The sequence below is a fragment of the Oryzias latipes genome, chromosome 21, assembly GCF_053564925.1.
Source record: "Oryzias latipes strain Hd-rR chromosome 21, Olatipes_Hd-rR_3.1".
NCBI lineage: Eukaryota > Metazoa > Chordata > Actinopteri > Beloniformes > Adrianichthyidae > Oryzias > Oryzias latipes.
The window spans coordinates 11469614-11490822 of record NC_136257.1 but is presented as its reverse complement, the minus strand read 5'-3'; the positions used below and the strand labels follow the sequence as shown (position 1 = coordinate 11490822).

The window sequence follows — 21209 nt, the reverse complement described above, 5'->3', positions numbered from 1 at the left end:
CTACCATCTGTAGAATTTTGACTGAATGCCTCCAAGTCTGAATCCCGCCTAGATGTGACGATACCGTGGCGCTGTGGAGCCTCGGTTGGGATAGCTGGCTCCACCTGGAGTGGAAAGCAGTTTGTGATGAGTCTGGGGGGAAGTCCCCATGGTGCTTGCCTCTTTCTCATTCCGTACTGCACGTTTGTGGACAACCTGGTGCTAAATCACATGTAGATGACCTGGTTCTGGGTCAGAGTTTTGTTTGTAGTAGAGCGGCTCCCTCGCTGCGGTCTTTTGAAAGTCATTCCTCCATCCAAGCTTTTGCACAGTAAAAAGGAAAAGAGAGAAAAAAAAGTATGATAGGGGAAAAAGAAAGCGAAAAAAAGATTTATTCTCTTTATCTATGTCATCCATCACGACAAAAATGCCATTAGAACATGTTAAAAATATCAGATTGTGTTTCTGCATCTCTGCATTCATCACATTATCGCTCAACAGCAACAATTTCTCATAAAATTGTAAAATAAACCGAAAGAATGCAGAGAGATTTGAGCTTTCCCCTGCAGAGTGACTTGTGGGTGACTAATGGTCTGAACGGAGCCCTGCCCCGGCTTCCCTTCACTTCCTCTGACTCCGTCTCTGCTCCAGGATGGAGTGACAGCTTGTCACAGTGGGCGCTCAGACCTCTCCACTATTGTGGGGCTGAGGAAGAAAAATAAAAGCATCAAGGTCTTCCTCTCTCTTTATTCCTTTTTTCCCTTCCTCTCAAAGCGAAGAATCAATCAGCTGTACACACACACAACCATACACACAACTCATTTCTTTTGCCTTCGTCTATTCAGCAGCTCAGTGATCATTTAGACTTGACATGTATTGTGAAAAACCGAGCTGCTTTGCCTCTTTCTTCCTCTCTTTCTTTCACTCCTTTTCTCTTTCATCTGTCCGTCATTAATGTCCAGGTCTTACAAAATACAAAGAGAGGAGAAGAAGAAAGCGAAGAGTGAGGGATGAATTGATGGATGGGAGGATAAGCACTCAATGTCCTTTCTTTAAAGATTTGTTATTGTACAGTACTGTCTCCCAGTCATTTTTGGTTGGTGTTTCAGTCTGAAAGCCCATCCATGTGCTCTTTTGTATGGGAAAGCAATAAGGCCCCATTGAATGAAGCTGAATGGACCTGCCATCCTTAGGGGCTGAGGCCTGAGGACTCCTATTCTTTAGCCCCCAATCTAATTGGAGCTGAAATGAAATGGAGGTTTCTTATGAAAATAGGCTTTGTTTGGCTGCAAGGCTGGTAATTCATAAACAATAAGCAGGGCCCATTGTGTGGATAATAATATATTCATGCCGCTAGAGATGGGGAGAAAGCAAAGCGAAGGCTGAGGATATATAAGGAGGATAGGCAGTGACAGCGATGGAGAGTAGAGGGTTGAGAGGAAGGGGAGGAGGAAGGGCTAATAGTAAATAGTGGGCAATGGAAAATTGGTAATAGTTGGGTTGAAGCAGAGTTGGGGAGAGGCAGTGAAAGGAGTGAATGACAGGGGAATCGAAGGTGGGCGAGATGAAGATTAGAGGAGCAGGGCGGCAGGTTGGTAAAAGGTTTGAGTGGCACTAATCCTACAGGTGACGCGTGGGTCTGTCACGGAGGCGGGAGGCAAGTAGTGTCATCAGGAATGGAGGAGTACGCTGGAAGTGAAGGCGGACGGACTGCTCATGTGCAGACAGAGCTGAGGAGAGTCTGGGAGGCGAGGGGGGAAAAGGAGGAGCAGAGAGAGGAGACCGGTGTGGCGGGAATCTGACAGGAGGGCTTCCACCCGGCAGCTGAGGGGAACAGGTGAGCCGTCTTTGCCGCATCCGTCTGCGCAGACCGATCTGCGGTTATGCATGGGGGAGTTCACTTAGAGAAGGGGGGGAGAAAAGTTGGTCTGTTTTCTGACAGCAAATATGACTTCACTGCTCTGAATTTTGAACCAGGAGTCTGAATTTGGGCTGCTGTACTGTTTCTGCTGTGGTTTTTCTTGGGCAGTTAGCTTTCACTCTTCTGATAAATGAAACAGCAAGGAGATGTTCTGTTTTGACTACTGTAAATCCAGTGGTTTTCACAGAAACGGTGAGTATATCTAAATTGCCGCTTTAATAGTGGACTGGAACTGAGTACATCAGAATGTGAGTTTGCATGCTCTTTGCACAATTCTACAGTGAAAAAACTGAATCCTAAGTACAAAGACACTTAATTTGAGAAAAAAAAAAACGTTTTGTTTTCTGTCTAGAAAAGAAAGTTTTTCAATGGCAAAATAATCTTAATTTAAGAAAACATGTCCTAATGACTGGAATTATTTTTCTAAAAATGAGACTTCTTGTCAAGATCATTTTTTGGCAGATTTTTGTTCTTATTTATAGAAAATCTGCGCATCGGATAAGAATTTTGGACTTACTTCTAAGGGGCCTGTTTTTGCAAGTGTAAATTGAAAACTTTAGTAACTTTTAGTTATGAACAACACACTTTGACTTTGGTGTTCAGTCTTCTTCCTTTACAAAAAATAGCTTTTCTTTAAATGTATACAGAAGATTTATGAAAAGCAGCATATATTTTTCAAGTTTTGATGGAATATTCCAAGTTTTAAGTCTTGTACTGCAAATATTTACCTCTTTACAGTATCATTGGAGGGTTGACTAAAAAAAAAAAGTTAGTCTTTAAGAAAAATCCTTACATTTTTAAAATTTTTGCGTTTTTCTTTGGCCTGTAGGTGGTGGTACTATTGCATACTTGATCAAAATAAGTGAGGAGCTTCAGACTAAGGGATTTTACCACTAGATGTCAGCATTTATCTAGACTAGAATTCCAACTTCTTGTTTTTTGTTTTTTTGCCAAATTCTGCACACAGCCTGGCTAAACCATCAATATGTGAACAATGATTTTCTTTAGGAATATATGTCTATATTTTTTTTATTTAAGACTTTTTTTTTCATTTATCTGATACTAGAAGGCAAATTAGTTGAAATCCTTGGAGGAGATTTTTTTGTATTCCAACGGTTTGGTAGCAGAGTAATATGTGGGATTTATTTTCAGTAAAAATGAAGGATTAGCATTGGTTTTATGGAAGTTTGTTCTCACCACAAGATGGCAATCATGCATAGTAAAACTCCTGTCTGCACTCTGTGCTTGAGTGTGTGTGAAAGTGTGCAGGAGCTGAACATTTCTGCACCTTTTGCAAATATCAAGATGTGTTTGCATTTCCAGAGAATGTTTTTGTGTCCTGAGTTTGTGTGGGAGCAGAGCTGGATGTTTCCCTGCTGCCAGTCCCCATTTGTATTATTTTTTTTTTGCCTCTTTGCATGCTGCAGACTAGACTGGCTGCTGGCGGCGTTGGTCACTACAAGGGTGCTGGCATTCACTGCCTGGTAATCAGGCTTCGGGCAAACTGGGTGGCAGTAATTTGAATGGTTTGCTTGAGATTATCCCGAAATTATCCATGAATTATCCCCCAGAATTACGCTCTAGCGGAGGCCCTGTCCAGGAGGAAGGACAGTGTTGGACCATGATGCATAAGGGGAAGATTTGGATAGAATGGCATTGGGATCATGTGTGTTTGTGTGATGACTCTGCAGTGACAGTGTTAGTTTACTGGATTAACCCTTTGATGCCTAAAAAAAATAAAAATCATTTCTGTTTTTGGCATTTAAGCTAAAGTGGTTTGATGCATATTTGCATCAATTTGCGCTAATTAAATATGTTTATGAATTTGCAGCACATTTTTCACAAAAATAGACTTTTTGGACACTTTTTCTTGTTTCCAAGTGGCAAAAAAAGAAAATTCTGCTTAAACATACTTACTGCTTTACAACCATCATCTTATTTTTCAGACAAATTGCAGTGGAAGTCATTTTCATGCAAGGCATTTTCTCTTGGAGCTGCAGCTTTTCTAGCCTAAACTCATCATTTTGTGGAGGTTGTCACTGCGCATCATGCTGTCATTAAAGCCCAGAGACATGGGAGTGGAGCTGTTGAAGCTGGGAGAGGGATGGAAAGTGCTGCTGAACCTCTCTGTGATAAGTGTTGAGAAAACAGGTCAGTAGATTGTCCTCCAGGCTCAATTGGAGTTATTTTCCCTGTCTGAGAACACAAATTATTTCCTGTATTCATTCCATAAACAGACCGCCAGCAGAGCAGAACCGGCGCTGTTTGTTGTGGTCGCCTCTGTGCTCGGTCATTTTGCTGCGCCTAAAACCGTATGGGAAGAAGCATGTTCTCCCACAAATGCATCACTTCCGAATAGATTATAAAGAATTAAATAATCTAGGCTCTGTTAAATGCACACATGCAAGGAGGAGGGAAAGGGTGAGAGGGGCAAAAAGAGAGGGAGGTGGAGGCGGTGAAAGGTTAAGTACTCTTCCCTCTTTTTGGACGCTGTACTTCCTGCAGGGCCTTGTTCCTTGACCTGCTGGTTAGAGGAGAGAGGTTGCAAAAAAAAAAAAAAAATTGAGAGCAACGGAAGGAGGGAGAAAAAGGCTAAAGCGACATGTGAGGTTTGCAAGGTGAGAGGTGGAAGAGCTGAAATGGGAGGAGTATTTGCCTCTTACTGATGGGGAACAATGGGACACGCAAACTGGCGCACACGCGCGCTCAAACAGAAACAAAAAATGGACATTCTCGCACACAAACTCACACACTTAGGAGTACAGGCCCAGCAGGCGTATGAACTTCAGTGCAGTTGTTGCCATGGTGATACACTGAGTTGCTGACCCCCTGACTCCATTTTTCCTCTCGCTTGGCTATTAAAAGAGATGATTGACAAGTGTCCAAATGTCAGCCGACCCAGCCGGCCACACAGATTTTCTGTTTTTGGAGGGGTTATGCCGCTTTCACTCCCTGAGAGCAAGGGGACATGTGCGTGTATGTGCATGTGTGTGTGTCTAAGAGCAAATTCTGTCAATTCTAGGTTTTTGAGCTTACGGATGTAACATAAATATATATTTGTGTCTGTTTATTTTATTTAAAAATAGAGGTTTATTAACCAGAGCGCTTTAGCACCTCACCCCCGAAACTTTGATCTGCAGTTGCAGGTTGATGGTTATGAAATTTGAAAAGTATTTCCAAACCAGATTTTAAAATTAGACTGATTGGGGGCAAGTAACAGAGAAGCTGATGATATTATGATTTTCTATAATTCATCAGCTGATTTGAATGAAAGTTTTACATTTACTGTCGGCTCTGAGAGATTGAGGATGTGTCTTTTCCCATTGGTATCCTACACAATCCGTGTACAATCCTGCCATTTATGTCACTAGCATTCTGATATAATACTTTGAAAGCTAAAAAAATCGTATTTTGTTTTAATTTATCATAAATTTAAAGACATCTCACTTTCTTTTGTTTTTCTGAGAATATTTCCTGTTCGAAAAGGGAACAACTTTAAGATTCCACTTGTCAATTTGATATCTCTCCTTAGAATCTTTCCCTGGTGTTTTCTAATTTTTTAAATATATTTGTAAATTCAGTGAACAATAACTACTTAAAATCAGAACATATTTTTTATTCAAGGGGAAAAATTGCATTTTCAGCAGAACTCCGATCACCAAACTTCAACCAGGGCAAACAATGAAAAGCTATGCTCAATAAAACAGTGCAGTGCAAATTAGGAGTGGTTAAAATGACGTTTGCAGGTTTTCATAGAAGAGTTGTACAATTTTATTGCCACAGAAAAGGTAGTCTTGGTCTAGCTGCCCGTGTTCTCCTGTATTGGTCCAGAAGCAGGATAAGAAGGTGGGTGGAGTTATCCAGGATGCTTTGCAGTTTTTGAAGCATCCTTTCCTCCTTAACTGTCTAGGCTTCACTCCCGCCACATCGCCAGCCTTTACAGATCAGTTTAGACAGTTTGGGTCTGCCACCCTCAGTCTGCTGCCCCAGCACATCACAGCAAACAAGGTGGCACCAGAGACCACAGACTCATTAAACATCCTCGTCATGATTTGACAGGATCTTCCTTAGAAAGTAGAACCTTTTTTACAGAGAGGATCACTGCTAAGACCCCTGACCAGTTTGTTGTCCCAAGTATGGACTCCCAAGTTCTTGTAATCCTCCACTGTGTCCACATTGACCCCCTGGATGGAAAGAGGGCTTCGTAAAATGTTGACAATTTAAGACAAAGTAAAAGACTGATGACTGATCTGGATGGCTGAACTTTTTTTGCTTTTGTTTCTTTTAGTTTTTCAAAATAAAGTGATTTATTTCAGGCAAAACAAAATAAAGTAGCACTCCAAGAATAAAAGAGTAAACTAGGTGTCATAAATGTAATGAACTTCAAATAGTGATCATGTCTGAGATTCAGTCAGTTAACATTTTGGTTCATCAACAAAACAGACGATTTAAAATCCATCCATCCCTCCAACCATCTTCAGAACTTGCTGTATCTCTTTCAGGGTCATGGGGTTGCGGGGACCAACCCAGCTGCTGTTGGGCAAAGAACCTATGGTGAATTTAGAGACACCAGTTAAGCTATAAAGCATGATTTTGGACTGTAGGAGGAAACTGGAGTGCCCTAAAAAGCAAAAAACGAAAAACTGAAATGGTACAAAAGTGATCTGAACCCAAATTGCCGTACCGAAACGGTTAGGTCCAACTACATGTACCGTTACACTCCTTTTAAAAAGCCAACATGAAATAGTTTTCTGCCCCAGCCACCTCTAAGTTAAGAACATTTATTATCTATCTTGTCCTGATGGGGGAACTTTTTCCAGACGTCTTTAGGCAAAGGCAGGGCACACCAACGTCTGTCAAAAGTAAATCCCAGAAGATGAATCGATATTCTTACATAAAATGTAAACATTTTGCTAAGTTTGTAAAGACAAATTTCTAGGACTTTGAAAATAAAGTTAATTAAATAATCAGAACTGGATTCAAACATTTTTTTCACAACTATCAAGAAATTAGGACAGAAAATGTTTCAAAATATTAAAAAACATTATTATAGATAACGTTACTGTTGTCATTACTTAAATTCATAGAGTGAAATATCAAAGTTTCTTTTGTAAATCAAAGCTTAATCTTGTGTGTTTCCTCCTCTAACCTTTTTTTTTTTAAATCTAAAACATATAAATGCAGAAAACAGGCGAGCACGCACCAGCCTCTGCTGGAAAAGTAATTCAGTCACAACAAAGTGTCGACCCCCTGATGTTAGCGACACACCGAACAAAGAAATCAGCGGAGATAAACACACATAATGTAGATGTATTTACATGTAAACACACATATCCTGGCCGGCACAAAGAAAAGCTGCGAAATAAAGCCCTTTTGTGAGGGAAACAGGGTCATACATTTGTCTTTTGAGCTGCTCCGATAACCCATTCAAGGCAAGGTGGCATCAGTTTGTGGTGCCCCCCCCCGCCATTTCTTTTCTTTAGTGTTGAGTGCTCTGCTGTAAGCATGTATGTATGCGTAGCATCGATCTACATTACTCCAGAAAGAGTAGTGGTTTTGGCTTCGCACCAACAGCTATTTGCTTATTTTTGTGTGGTTTTTCCTCCTTTTTTAATAGTTCCTCCTGTACATGTGCCTTTTGTGTCCACTTTCCCTTTCTGGCTGTCTCATTGTTTGCAGGCTTGAAGAGATCAGTCTTATCTTGATCACCCACAGCAACACATTAACCTCTCCTCTCTTATCTCTACACTGGTCATTAGTGCCAAAACCCTTAATGTCCTATTGACAGGGAGCATATAATACTGTGTGTGTGTGTTTCTGTGTGTGTGTTATTGTTAGTGATTTAAATCTGCTGACTTATTGATCTGAGCTGATAACATTATTTGCATCTTTGGACAAAAATGAGGAAGACTAGTTGAAGTTTTGTAATAGTCCTTAACCCACTGCTTTACCATTGTCAGGCCTCATTTGTGCACATTTTAAAGTTAAAAACAGGGATTTAATAAAAAAAACAAAAAACTATTTGCTTTAACCCTCAGTAGTCTCTAAACTCACGGGTACCAATCACATCAACTCTTGATACTTATTTATGCAACCACTTCTTCTCTAAATTTACCATAATTTATTATCTACATGAAAGCAAAAACAAAAGGGAAATGGGTTTATAGTTGGAAATAAATTCAGGCGTCAAGAGGTTATTTCAAACATGAAATATAATAATAATTTATACAAAAATAATTAACACCGTGAGCTGTGCTGTATAGCCTGGTAGCGCTGCCCTCGCTGCCCCCTTTTGACCTACCCTCTCTCGCTGAGCGGCTGCTCTGCGCCTTTCACCCTCCCCTTTTGATCCCTGCTGTGAGCTGCATGTGACAAATTCATGGAAAAAAAAACCACTTATTTCAAAATGGCGTCTTTTTTGTTTTATTTTATCTCCATAGCAACCATTTTCTTTTTTGGTTGCCTGTGCGTGACAAATTTTAGGAGAATCTGCAAAAGAAAATTTTTGGATTTCCTTGGCAACTGATGTTTTTTGTTTTGACACCCACATCCAACATTTTTTTCAGGTTGCACCAACAATTCATGTACAAAATTTTCACAACATTACAGTAAAAATTTGCGAGCAACAGGGAAACACCATTTTTGCAAGCTTGCCACCCTCATGCCATTCAAAGTCTAAAACTTCTAATCCCAAAATGTTTTCCCAATTATCTTCCCTGGGATGCTCGGAGAGTTTTGAGGCAATACATTGTAACCATAGGAGGAGTTTGTACTTGTAGAAGCTCCGAAAGGTTTTTCTTTTTTAATTCAAGATGGCAGCCTCTTCCTAATGTCAAAGGTCAACAAAACTTTGGTTCTTGTTGCAGATTTAACCTGGTGGTGTGTGTGTGTGTGTGAAATTTTGTAGAAATCGCTTAAATTAAAGTTTTCTTTTCCCATATTGTGCAAAAATGTGAAAGTTGCAGAATAGTACCCCTTGCTGCAAAATGGCCACCAAGCCATAGGTCCTCTAGCCATCCCATAATAATTTCAAAACTTCCTTTGGACGTCCTTGACGTGTGTTTTGGTTTTGTTAGCGGATTGTAGTTTTTTTTTGTAAGCCCTGCAAGAGGATATTGACCCTGTTCATTTTTTTGATGGATTATCCCGCTGTGATGTCATAGATTTTGGGAGGGGGTGGGGGGTCATTTTTTATGTCAAAATTCCTTTTCAAAGAGTTCTTGGTCCTTGCAGACCAGGACTGCTGCAGGACACAACAAGAGTTGAAGTTTGAGTAGAGGTTCCTAATTTTTCACTTTATTTTAACCTTTTCTTTGCTTTGTTTGTAGAGTTACACATTTTCATTGTGTCTCTACATGTTTCATCTTCTATTATAAAACATTAAAACAGTTTGATCTCAATTTTGGTGGTTTTTTGCAGTGAAAAATGACTAAATTTGGAATTCAGTTTTTTTTTAACAGTTTCAGGTTCATTGTGGAATTATTGTGCAATACTATCCCAAGTATATCAGTTTAAAAAAAAGCTGGGGTTGTACTACAAAGATTAACATCAATAACTGCCACAAAAAAACTGTTTTATGGATAAATTACTTGTAAAGTATTAAAAAAAAGCTCAAAAAGGCTGCTGACTACATGCTAAGGGTTGAAAAGACACAATATTGGTGTCTATGTTCAATAAAATATTTTGTATTTTGTGTAAAAAAGTAAGTTCCTTGTAAGGCAGAAGTCCTTCCTCTTGTGTGAAATCTTTTCAGTTGAAAAAAATAACGGGATTTTTTGGATTTTAGGCAATTTTGAAGGTATAGAAATAAAAAATCTAAAGTATGTCGGTATTGGTGTTGAATGGGTTACACTCTATGTCTCTTGCCTGAAACAAAATGAGTACATTTCCTGTTTTTACAAGCAGAAACTGACATTTCTGAACCTAATAAAACCCTATATTTAAAGTAATTCAATGTTGTTCGTTTAATTTTTTTTTTTTATATTCCCACTTAAAATCTGTTATTTCAAATTGCATGTTTGTTTCAGACAAGTTATCCTTAAAATGTCGTCTGCTTTGGCTGGAAAACCCAAATCCTATAAACAACAGCAGAGAAATTTAGTTGGGAGTTACAGTAAATATGTGTCGCCAAATGCTGCACTTATCCATCTGTTTTCTGGCTTTTCTCAGCTCTGTGTGCTAGCGGGTCTGACAATCTAACAGGTTAAAAGAATAATTGCAACTCTATTTACCCTAAACAGCCTCTCCTCTGCACATAATTGCATCCACTCGCACACACAGAGACACAGACCCACTACAGATGCTCACTTGCAGAGTGGGAGAGTCCCTGCACTAACATTTAGGTTGCAGCAGTCATGTGTTGGAGTGAACTCTCCTCTTGTCCTCCTCTTCATCGCAAAGCACTGTTAACCACTGTGTTGCTCTTTGAGTGAGGAATACACCCAACACTGAGCGCGCTCTGTGTGCTTGATTTGAGCGCAAATTGCAGGGCGTATTCAGCTAAAAAACATCAATATTAACTTTAAGTATTTTTTTTCTGTATTCTTTATTGTTATGAACTTGTTAAAATGGCTTTTTTGGTTGGACAACCTTGAAAATCCTCAATTTCCAGTTTAAAAAATATTATGACACTACTTTGAAAGGTAAAAACACTAAATTTGACTGAAATTTGGCATCAACTGGCTTCATTTTTCCACTCTTGAGACAATCTGGCAACTACTGACAAAATGTTATTTAAAATGGCTCAGACAAAAAGATACAATATCTAGAAATTGATGGTAGGAAAGTAAACACAAAGCACATCTTAAGTAAATATGTCACATCTAATTAATTGATGTCGCCCTGTGATTAAATATACTTTGTGTACAGCTTTGAGTACCTGATAATATTTCTCATTTGGCATTGAGTCAAAGTGCTTCATGTTTTGAAAGCTTTATGCGTCAATTTTAAGTTGTAAGGTGATTTTATTTATATAAACAGAATACTTTGCAGCTCATAATCTGCAGTGTTTTCTCTGTTAGGATCAGTGCTGCAGCATCCAGGCTCAAACATTGGTGGCGCTGCTGCTGCATTGTTATTAAAGGCCACTGCAGCAGCTATATTGTGGGTCCACTCACAAACCGCCATTGCATTAGGAGACATTATCTAAATGCTCAACAAAGTGAAATTGGATTTACGGCTCCTTTTGCACCCCCCTTCCCCTCCGCCTCCCTTTCTGTCGTTTAACTAGCCCGCTCCAGGATCCCATTCTCTCCTTATTGTTAGGGGGAGTCAAGCGGGATCCTCTGCTCCTCATCCACTTTCAAATTGAATCAGCCTCAATTTGACCTTTTATGTACCAGAATCCGCTACAGATGTACAGTATGTGCATACAAGTCGGATCTGGCACACGTGTTTGTGTGTGCGCCCACATGTGCCCCCAGTGTCAGCTCACATTGCTTACAGTGAAGTGGGAAACAGCATCTCCTTATTTGCTGCAGAAGAGACCAATTAGTGTTTAGCAACAGAGCAGGAACCCATGTGAATGTGTCATTGATTAGCAGGCTTTGGCTAATCATCACATGTCATAAACTCACCCGTTAATGTCAGCTGGATCTCTTACAGTCCGCCTCCTTTCCCTTTCTCAACCCATCCCTCCATCTCCTCTCCTCCTTTCAGCTCCTTCTTCCCGTCTGTCTTTCCGCACTTGTATTTTTGCCCATCTGTCTCCGTCTTCTTTTTCTTCCTTTTCCCCCTCTTCTCAATTTCCTCCTTCCTCTTTTTTCTTATTGTTTTGTTTTTACAAATCTGGAGGGTTTACAGTAGAAGAAGCAGGGCGGATGCTGACTTTCCTCCTCCTGCATGAGACATTGTCATATCTGCAGTTATTATTTGGCCTCTGAGGTTATATTGTGCTCCTTATCAAGATGCCTTAATGAGGATTTCCTTTTCTAATGTTAATTCATCTTTAACTCGCACAAAAAAGAAAGCGCCACATCATAGCATCAATTTTCATCTTTAGGCATTTTGTTTAATTGCTCAAAACCCTAAACCAGTTTAATTTAGGAAAGCAATTTAAGTCAAACAGTAAAAACACTCAAAAAACTGCCAAGATTTTAAGGTTCGAACATTGGAAAAAAGCAAGCCAGATTGCAGACTACTTAAAAAAGGTAAACCCTGCAAAGCCTACTACATCAAAGTATTCCTTTTTTATTTATTCAGATGTTTGTTGTGATGAAATCCACAAAAAATTTCATTTTTATGAGATATGGATGGTATCAATTGATTATGTATTGAGAAATTTTGCAAGTTTTTGGTCACAACAATGTTAGACCAAGATACAAAAATATGGGAAAAAAACTTTATGTACACTTCCTTAAATTTGATCCACACGTTTATAACATGGTGTAACTGCATTGTAAAGAATTAATTATCAACAAATGTTGCAGTTTTTCAATACAGCTGTTAGTCATTTAAAAAAAAGTGAATAACAATATATGAGCTGTTCTCACCATAAAGTTTAGAAAAATGGCTAAACTTTTCCCCGCCAAAACTTTTTTGGGATTTCATCCAGGCAGTCATTTTGATATAAGGTAGTGGTATGATGATGAACAACAGGCAGAAAACATGGACCGAATTAAATACAATGCATTTTAAAGTAGTTTGATTGTGCTAATGAGGTAGATGTCTCAGAAATGTATGTATCAAATATGATACCAATGGTTACGCAGTGTTAGGGGGATTTAACATTTAAAATGCAATCATTAGTAAAAATGGATCTCCTTTGTCCTTTCTTTTCCAAAACTTTAAAATTTCTTATTAAATTAGCATCTTTTACTGTTACCTTAAAATTGTTTTTGTTTAGGTTATATTTTTAGCTTTGATTAGGAAACAAATGAAATCGGTGTTATTTTTCAGCAGTATAATTAGTGTTTGTTGTCATATTAATTAACATCTGTTTGACACAGTGTGGTGGCCAGCTGGGAGTGTGAAGGAGGGCATGTGGTGCTCATGTTAGTGTGTTTGTGGTTGCGTAAAGGGCGCGTTTGATTTGTTGTGTTGCTAATGTGACACTGATTATACAGGTCACAGTAAAACAAAACCAAGAGACGCTGCAATGCTAATACAGACGCTGAGATAACAGCTTGTTGGCTAATAGTTACATGTACTTGGAGAAAACACTTTTGTTGCAAACTCACATCGCACGGAAATAACAAAAAAAAAAAAAAGCTTTCTCGATGACTTTAGCAAGCCACGCAGTGCCTTTTTGTGAAGAGGTAGACTGTTGCCATGGAGAGAGGAGGTTAGTGAATTTGACCTATGCTATCATGCTAGCTTTGGTCCCGCAGCTGTAATTTTAAATGAGAGAAAAAAACATGTGTTTCTCACTGAATTGATTTATCCCTATGTTTATGAGTAGATAAGTGCAGTGATGCTTAGATGGAGGGTTATTTTCATGGGGTGACTCTTTTGTGTGTATTGTGTTTATCTAGGCCACTGTCGATGCAGGGAGTACTGTAGCTCTTTTGCTCTCAGCGGGGGCCCTCTTTTTGTGTTTGTGTGCACGGCTTTCTCTATGTGTGCCTGTGATTTTCTTGTGTTTATGTGTTTGTCCGTCTCCGCCGCAGGTACAGCAAAGGCATGGGACACATTGTGGTTTATTAAGAGCAGTGCGTGAACAGACTGCCCTGCTACACAAACAGAATCAATCAAAATAGGGTGGACAGAAAGTGAAAGTCAACAAACAACGCGGAGGGAATTTACTCGGATTTAATCATCACGTAACCTTTTCATTCCTTTGAATTAAGTCAGTCGTGTGGCCTTGGCGGAGCTTTTTCTACCTTCATGTTCTGCAGAAAAAGAAAAAGAAATCTTATCACCAACACATTTTGCCGACTTAGATTTAAATGGGCAACAAGTGCACGAAAATATGGTCATCTGTCTGGGATTTGGGGTAATTTGTCTGGGAGTGGGGGTGAACTGGTGGTGGTAGGCGGGGATGTGTCAATCATGTGTTTGACAGGGCCACGAAGGGTTTGTCATGTTGCCCAGCAGCCGAAGCAGAGGAGCTGTGGACCCTGGGGCCAAAAAAAGGTGACAGTCTGCCCCTGAAAAGTCCACAAGACAGCCAGGGTGCAGATAAAGGCAAGCCGTAGCTCCATGAAGGTCAGCCGAGGGGTGATCCAATTCTCTGTGTTTGGGCGCCCGGAGATTGTGTGTTCACCTCTGTCAGCCCTTCCATATATAGGTCAGGACGAATGAGACAGAGGCTTGTAGAAATGGGAGGAAGTGTTGACATTGAAGAGAGGCAATGGTTAACCTGTGTATGAACATGTGTGTGAATGTATGTATAATTCTGCCACTTCTTCAGTCATCTGAACAGGCAATAAAGTGGACACCAACACTCCATTTAGATCTCATTTGACCCTTGAAGTCCACAGTTGGAAGGTTAGGGTGACTTCCATTTTTATTGTTTTTTGTTTTTTGTCCCCCACTTTGTGTACCTTTCATAACTTCTCCATTGTGTGTTTGTACCTTTGTCTCTCAGTATTTACCAAGAGTTTCTCTTTCAAGCTTCCCCCTCAGGGAAGAATTTCACCTTGCTTTTAAATGCTTTACAGAATCTGGCAGAAAAGGTTCTCTCATATGACCAATCCTCGAGGATAAGGAAAAATCAATGAAGTCCCGGTGCTTTCATTTTTTTTCTTCTTTTTTTTATCACCAATGATGAAAAAATATAGATTGAGGGCGATCTTGGTTTTGTTAAAACTAGCAAATGCAGTGATGGATCCAGTAAAGGAAACAGAAATAGTAGCTTCCTTAAACCGGGAAGGACGTGGGAAAAATGTCTGCAATCGAGCCTGTAAACATTCTTTGTCAGTTGTGTTGTTTTTTTCACATCTTCTCATGGAAACAGGGCATCGGGACGAGCAAGGACAAGCAGTTTTTGGATTTATGCAGTGAAGTCTGTACCAGGGCCCGCAGAGGGAACTTCATCTGAAACCGAAGGGCAGCGGTTCTCTTAAATGACATTTTTTTTTTTTTACCAACAGTAATCCACACAATAGTTTAAAAAGCTCATCTAGTGTTGAATAATATATGTCCCTGAGAAAAAGGCAGGAGGCGGAGCTGAACATGTTGAGGTTCTTTTTGAGAGGGATGAGAATGGATAAGATCAGGAATGAACACATCAGGCAGTGTGAAGCTGATGTGTTTGCATTTGCTAGTTTTAACAAAACCAAGATCACCCTCAATCTATAAAAAAATGAAAGCATCGGGACATTATCTGCCCTGAGCAACGCCAGTTTAAGCCGCCACTTCCAAAGAAAAGTCAACGGCTATGTCCAAAATAAAAAAAACTATATAATGTGGGACTATGTAGTGCCCTGGACTCACTGAAAATGAAGTAAATATTCAGTGTAATTCCAAATGAATTCTTGCCTGGAATAAGAAAAATAAATAAAACAGTTTTGTTTGGGATTAGGTTTACGGAGTAAAAGACATGTCACCCTACAAAAACAAGAAATAAGCAGAAAATTCTTAACATTTTTCTTTAATAAAGCAAAAAAAAGTAAAGAAAATCAGCCAATGTGATAAGAAAATGGTTATACCAAGAATTTTCTGGTAACTATAGACATGTTTTAAAAAAAAAAAAGAAATATATATATATATATATATATATATATATATATATATATATATATATATATATATATATATATATATATATATATATATATATTTTATTTTTTTTTCCCTTTCTCAATATCAGTTTTTTGCATTGTGCTGATTTATAGACATAATGCAAGGATAGATTTACTCAAAATAAAAAGATTTACACATTTGGAAAGATATTGATTAAAATGCTTTGTCCTAACTCAAGTAAATAAATAAAAACTACTAAATCAAATTTAAATACTGTTTATGTATTTTTTTTTCTTTTAGGAGAACAATGCCATCATTACAGTTGTTATAATGAATACAATAATGTTGCCGGTTTTTTAGAGGCCTAAATAGTATATCGGGTTGTTCATGCAGTCTCCTCCACCGCTTACCCCCCTTAAACCATACATTCATCCCATGGGCAAACCAGGGGCTTATAGCTTTGTTTGTGTTCCTCGCTAAGTGATTTTTAATCAACTGGTCTGCATGAATCCTCTCAGGGGCCAGAGCAACTGATGCTATGAGACACTGAGCTGCAGGCTGATGAATGGTCTGCAAAAGACTCTGAAACTGGAGCAACAGTGAAGCAAAGTTGTAAAGATCCAGTAACAGTAATCCAGAAAAACTGAACCAAAGCGGCCACCATAGCTGGGCATTACGAGATGTAAAAAGAGAGCCGGGGAAAAATGTGGAGCAGTGATGTAACAGCAACCCTTTAAAATATGGTCGGATGAATGCAGGCTCATTAAAAGACATTTTAAAGTGATACGCATGGCTTCTCACTATTTTCCTGCCAATCTATTTGTCATAAACACTTATCAGCAAATCTACTTTGTCACCCCCTAAGTAACCGCCTTACAGCATGTCTTTACTGTACCAAAAGGTGTTGTACCTGACTTTGATACAGACGTTCAAAATTGGTCAGTGAAATATAAAGTTTGAATCAGTGAACTATTCCGACGAGGATTGCAAACGACGGAACATCTATTATTCTTACTCTCTGCTTTGCCCCATCGTTGTAATTTCTGGGAAATGATTGAGGAGATCTTTAGTCACATGGTTTTGTTTACAAACTTTGGATTGAAAAAGGGCAGTGCAAGTGACAGAATAAATCCTGGAATAAAGAAAAAAACACGATTTTTAAAATTCCGGTAGAAAAGGCAAAAAAGCGTCCTTGAAGTGAAATTAGCTTGTCTAGTTTATTTAAAAAATGCAATTAAAAAATTAGCTTGAGTAGCTCAGTAGTAAAATAGTGAACTTGACATTATTTTTTTAATATAAAACATTTTTGTGTGAGCATTACTCTTACTATACCAGAATTGGTTAACATGCACTTTTTATTGCCTTACAGTGGAGCAAAAAAGCCACCAATTGTGCAAGTTCTCCCACTTAACCTTTGTGCTATCCTAGGCACTTTACCATTGGGAGTTGGGTCATCTAGACCCACTAGACAGTGCGCTGAACCGTTTTTCTTCAATGATTTGTGATCTTCACTGGTGTCCATGGTGTCCATGTTTTCACAAACTTGCTGGTATTTTGGCCCATTCCTCCATGCAGATCTCCTCTAAAGCAGTATGTTCTGGAGCTGTTGCTGGGTGACACAGACTTTAAATTCTCTCCAAAGATTTTCCATGGGGGTTGAGATCTGGAGACTGGCTAGGTAACTCCAAAACCTTGAAATGCTTCACACAAACCATCTGCTTCGTTACCTAGGCAGTCTGTTTGGTACTGTTGTCATGCTGAAAGACCCAGCTACATTTAATCTTCCATGCCCTTGCTGATGGAAGGAGGTTTTCACTCAAAATATGGTGATTATGGCCCCATTCATTCTTTTCTTTTCACGGATCAGTCATCCTGGTCCTATTGCCGAAAATTAGCCCCCAAATCATGATGTTTCCACCCCCATGCTTTACCGTAGGTATGGTGTTCTTTGGATGCAACTTAGCCTTCTTTCTCCAAACTTGACGGGTAGAGATTTCACCAAAACGTTCTGGTTTTTGGTTTCATCTGACCATAGGACAGTCTCTCAGTCCTCTTCTGGATCATCCAAATGCTCCCTAGCAAACCTTAGATGGGCCTGCACATGTACTGGCTTTAGCAGTGGGACACGTCTGGCCCTGCAGGATTTAAGTCTCTGCCGGTGTAGTGTGTTACTGATGGGAGCCTTTGTCATTTTGGTCCCAGCTCTCTGCAGGTCATTCACTAGCTCTCCCTGTGTGGTTCTGGGAAATTTACTCACTGTTCTTGTGATCATTTTGACTCCTTTTGACCCTGTCTTTTAAATGGGAATGGTCCATCCATCCATCCATCTTCCTCCGCTTATCCGGGACCGGGTCGCGGGGGCAGCAGTCTAAGCAGAGATGCCCAGACTTCCCTCGCCCCAGCCAATTCCTCCAGCACCTCTGGGGGGACCCCGAGGCGTTCCCAGGCCAACTGACAGACATAGTCTCTCCAACGTGTCCTGGGTCTTCCCCGGGACCTCTGCCCAGTGGGACATGCCCGGAACACCTCTCCAGGGAGGCGTCCAGGAGGCACCCGGACTAGATGCCCGAGGCACCTCAACTGGCTCCTTTCGATGTGGGGGAGAAGCGGTTCTACTCCGAGCTCTCCGCGGGTGACCGAGCTTCTCACCCTATCCCAAAGGGGAGCGCCCAGCCACCCTGCAGAGGAACATCATTTCAGCCGCTTGTATTCGGGACCTCGTTCTTTCGGACCTGACCCATAGCTCCTCACCATAGGTGAGTATTGGAACAAAGATCAACTGGTAAATTGAGAGCTTTGCTTTTTGGCTGAGCTCTCTCTTCACCACAATGGACCGATACAGCGACCGCATAACTACGGACGCCGCTCCAATCCTCCTGTCAATCTCATGCTCCGGTCTTCCCGTACTCGTGAACAAGGTATTTACTCCCCCGTGAACCGCCACCTTAACGTGGTGGGGGAGTTTGAGAGCTCGAGTGATCCCAGGAGCTAAGCTGTCTGGGGCTTAAGCCCCTGGTAGGGTCTCCCATGGTAGACAGATCCTGGGTAACGAGCCAGACAAAGAGCGTTTCAGAAACCCCTGATAAAAGGAAACAACAAGGACCCGATTATGTCACCCGGATTGGCTTCACCGGGGCCCCACTCTGGAGCCAGGCCCGGGGTTGGGGCTCGCAGGTTAAGCCCGGCTAAGCCCGAAGGAGCGACGTGGGACCTCAAAAGGGGCCAGTGCAATGTGCAAAGTGGTTTGGGTTATGCTGATGTGGCCCTCTGTGAAAATGAGTTTGACACCCCTGCTTTAGAGTATAGGAAGCATTTCTCTGCATTTCTTCTTACGGTTCAAATTGATTGTATTCTTGTTATTGCATTCCTACAGTCTTTCTAAAAGGCGAGGAACTCAGCTCAACAAACAAACTAAACAGAAATAGACAGATATATGTATAAAAAAACTGCACAAAAAATCAGTAATGAAAGTGTTTCTAAGGTTTTTGATGAAGGCCTCACATGAGTATAGTGATTTTCTTTACTGACATTTTCTTCCCACCATTTAAAAATTTCGTAAGTTGTTTTTTTGCCTCATGAATAAACGGATTTTCATTATATCATTTTGAATTTATAAGAAAAAACTTCCAAGAAAAGCCTAAAAAACGAACTACTTACAATGATTTAACTTCTCTGATATCTTTCAAAACAATCTTGACAGTAAACGATGTCAAGTGCAAACCTAAACTCTAACCTCACCTAAGCTTTCTTCAATTTGAAAAAGGACAAGTAAAAACAAAAATCGAAAGACAGCTTCAAGAAGAAAAGTTTTTTTTTTCTTAAGCCTGATCTTCATAATGGGAAGTACTACTACCAACCCAGTCATTCCTGTAACTGCAAACACCATTACTTTCAAGTTTGCCCAAACTATTCTGCCGACAGACTAAATTGATTCTCAATTTGATAAATATTGAAATAGATTTGATCAACTTGCTTGGTAGAAACTGGAACAGCAAGTCTAAAATGGGGACGCTCATAAGCTTTGATTTTCAATTATGCTGTTTTCCAGCTGTTTTTGTTGTGACCCACTGCCCTGAATGTTTTACCCCTTTCCTTCCTTAAATATCTATGAATCATTTTTACAGTTGTGTGTTGGAGCTTAAAAACATGAAAAACCTCAAGATTGGTCTAAAAAGTAAAAAGGACAATCTGAGTATTTTGTTTTTTGGGGGAATATTACCAAAGAATCTGGGTCAGTTACTGGTAGGTAAGTTTAGTTTAGTCTAATAGCCCCTAATAGATGGGCTATTTGATGGCATAGAACCATTTATGCGTAGTAAAAGTATATGTTTAAATTTCATATTTGTACAATTCAAAGCAATACTTCATCAGTATTTTGCTACAATTTGCATCACACATTTTTTTTCGGGGGAAATGGATCTTGGCAGCCATATCTTTATGTAGCTAAAAAAAGGCAAAAATTCCCTGAATAGCTTAAAAATGTCATCTCACACATTTAAAATTGATTTTTATATCCTTTATAATGTGATTCAGAAAAATAAATCTTATCTTTCATTGATAATCTTTGATCACATTAGAAGATTTACTTGTCAAATATGTACAGTCATTATGAAGATGTTTTAATTTAAGATGACTCTTGGGTCATATTTAGATGGAGGTTATTTTTGCATAAAATTAACATAAATTCATAGCATCTCAAAAAGATTTGTTTTATTATTAATAATTACTTTTATTGTATTTATTTAGATAAAGAAAAATCGTATTATTAATGTAATAAAATGACACTTCACGCTAGTTTCAAGACTAATCTATTGAGGGGGGGGGCAGTTTGAAAGCAGCGTGATGCTACTCATTTAGTTTAATCTACAGAATTATTACTATTTATGTGATAATCCTCAGACGGAGCAACGATCTGCAGCTAGTAATGAGCCGTGCTCTCCCGCCATGCATAACACATGAACACACAGTGGTGCATTTGACAGCCTCAATACTTTATGGGGGAAATAACATTTGCACAAAAAAAACTGTGTTTCCTACATGCATTTTTGTTCTACTTCTGTTAATATTTCATTTAATTTAACCTGAAGTTGTAGTTATAAAAGCTACAAAGTCAGACAAGGTGTAAGAAATGTGTTTTTCTAAATTTCCTTTAAAGGCGGATTCAGCTGTAAAATAAAAAATACATTTTCCTGAGGTCTTTTTTTTGGCAAGTCTTTTAACTTATCTGACTCTATTGGGTCTGAAAACATCAAGGTCTCCAGCCTTAAGAGAGGCGTCGAAGCGGAAGAGAGTCCACGAGTGCAGCTCTACTTTTTTCCTCATTGTTAAACAGCCTTCAGAGAGAAAAGCTGCTTCTGTCAGTGTTATTAATCAGAAGTTTATAGTCAGGATGAGAAAGGCTGCAGATGTCTCTGTAATTATGGAGAAAAGAGGCATTGTAGGTTTTTAGCTTGTCAGAGCAACACTTGAACAGGAGATCTGCTGCAGTGTGGAGGATATTTGGTAAACTTCAAGGCTTATTGTAGAAAGTCTTCTAATATATCTATAAGAAGAACCTATACAGATATGTCTATATAATAAAAAGCAACAATAGAACTTTTCAGAATGCAAAAAACTGAGCAGAAACTTATTCCAACCTTGAAGTTTTCAATTGAGTGTTTTAGTCCAATGTGCTGTTTTTGAGTCT

At 39.4% G+C, this 21209-nt stretch overlaps 1 long non-coding RNA gene across 2 annotated transcripts in view; it reads left to right on the top strand.

Moving 5' to 3' along the window:
• The first annotated feature begins 1674 nt into the window (after positions 1 to 1674).
• The window catches only part of LOC111946746 (uncharacterized), a 97987-nt gene continuing 78452 nt past the window's right edge, over positions 1675 to 21209 (top strand). For both annotated transcript variants that reach the window (XR_013652921.1, XR_002872491.2), the window contains exon 1: positions 1675 to 1816. This is a non-coding gene — a long non-coding RNA (uncharacterized LOC111946746). The remainder of the gene's footprint in view (positions 1817 to 21209) is intronic.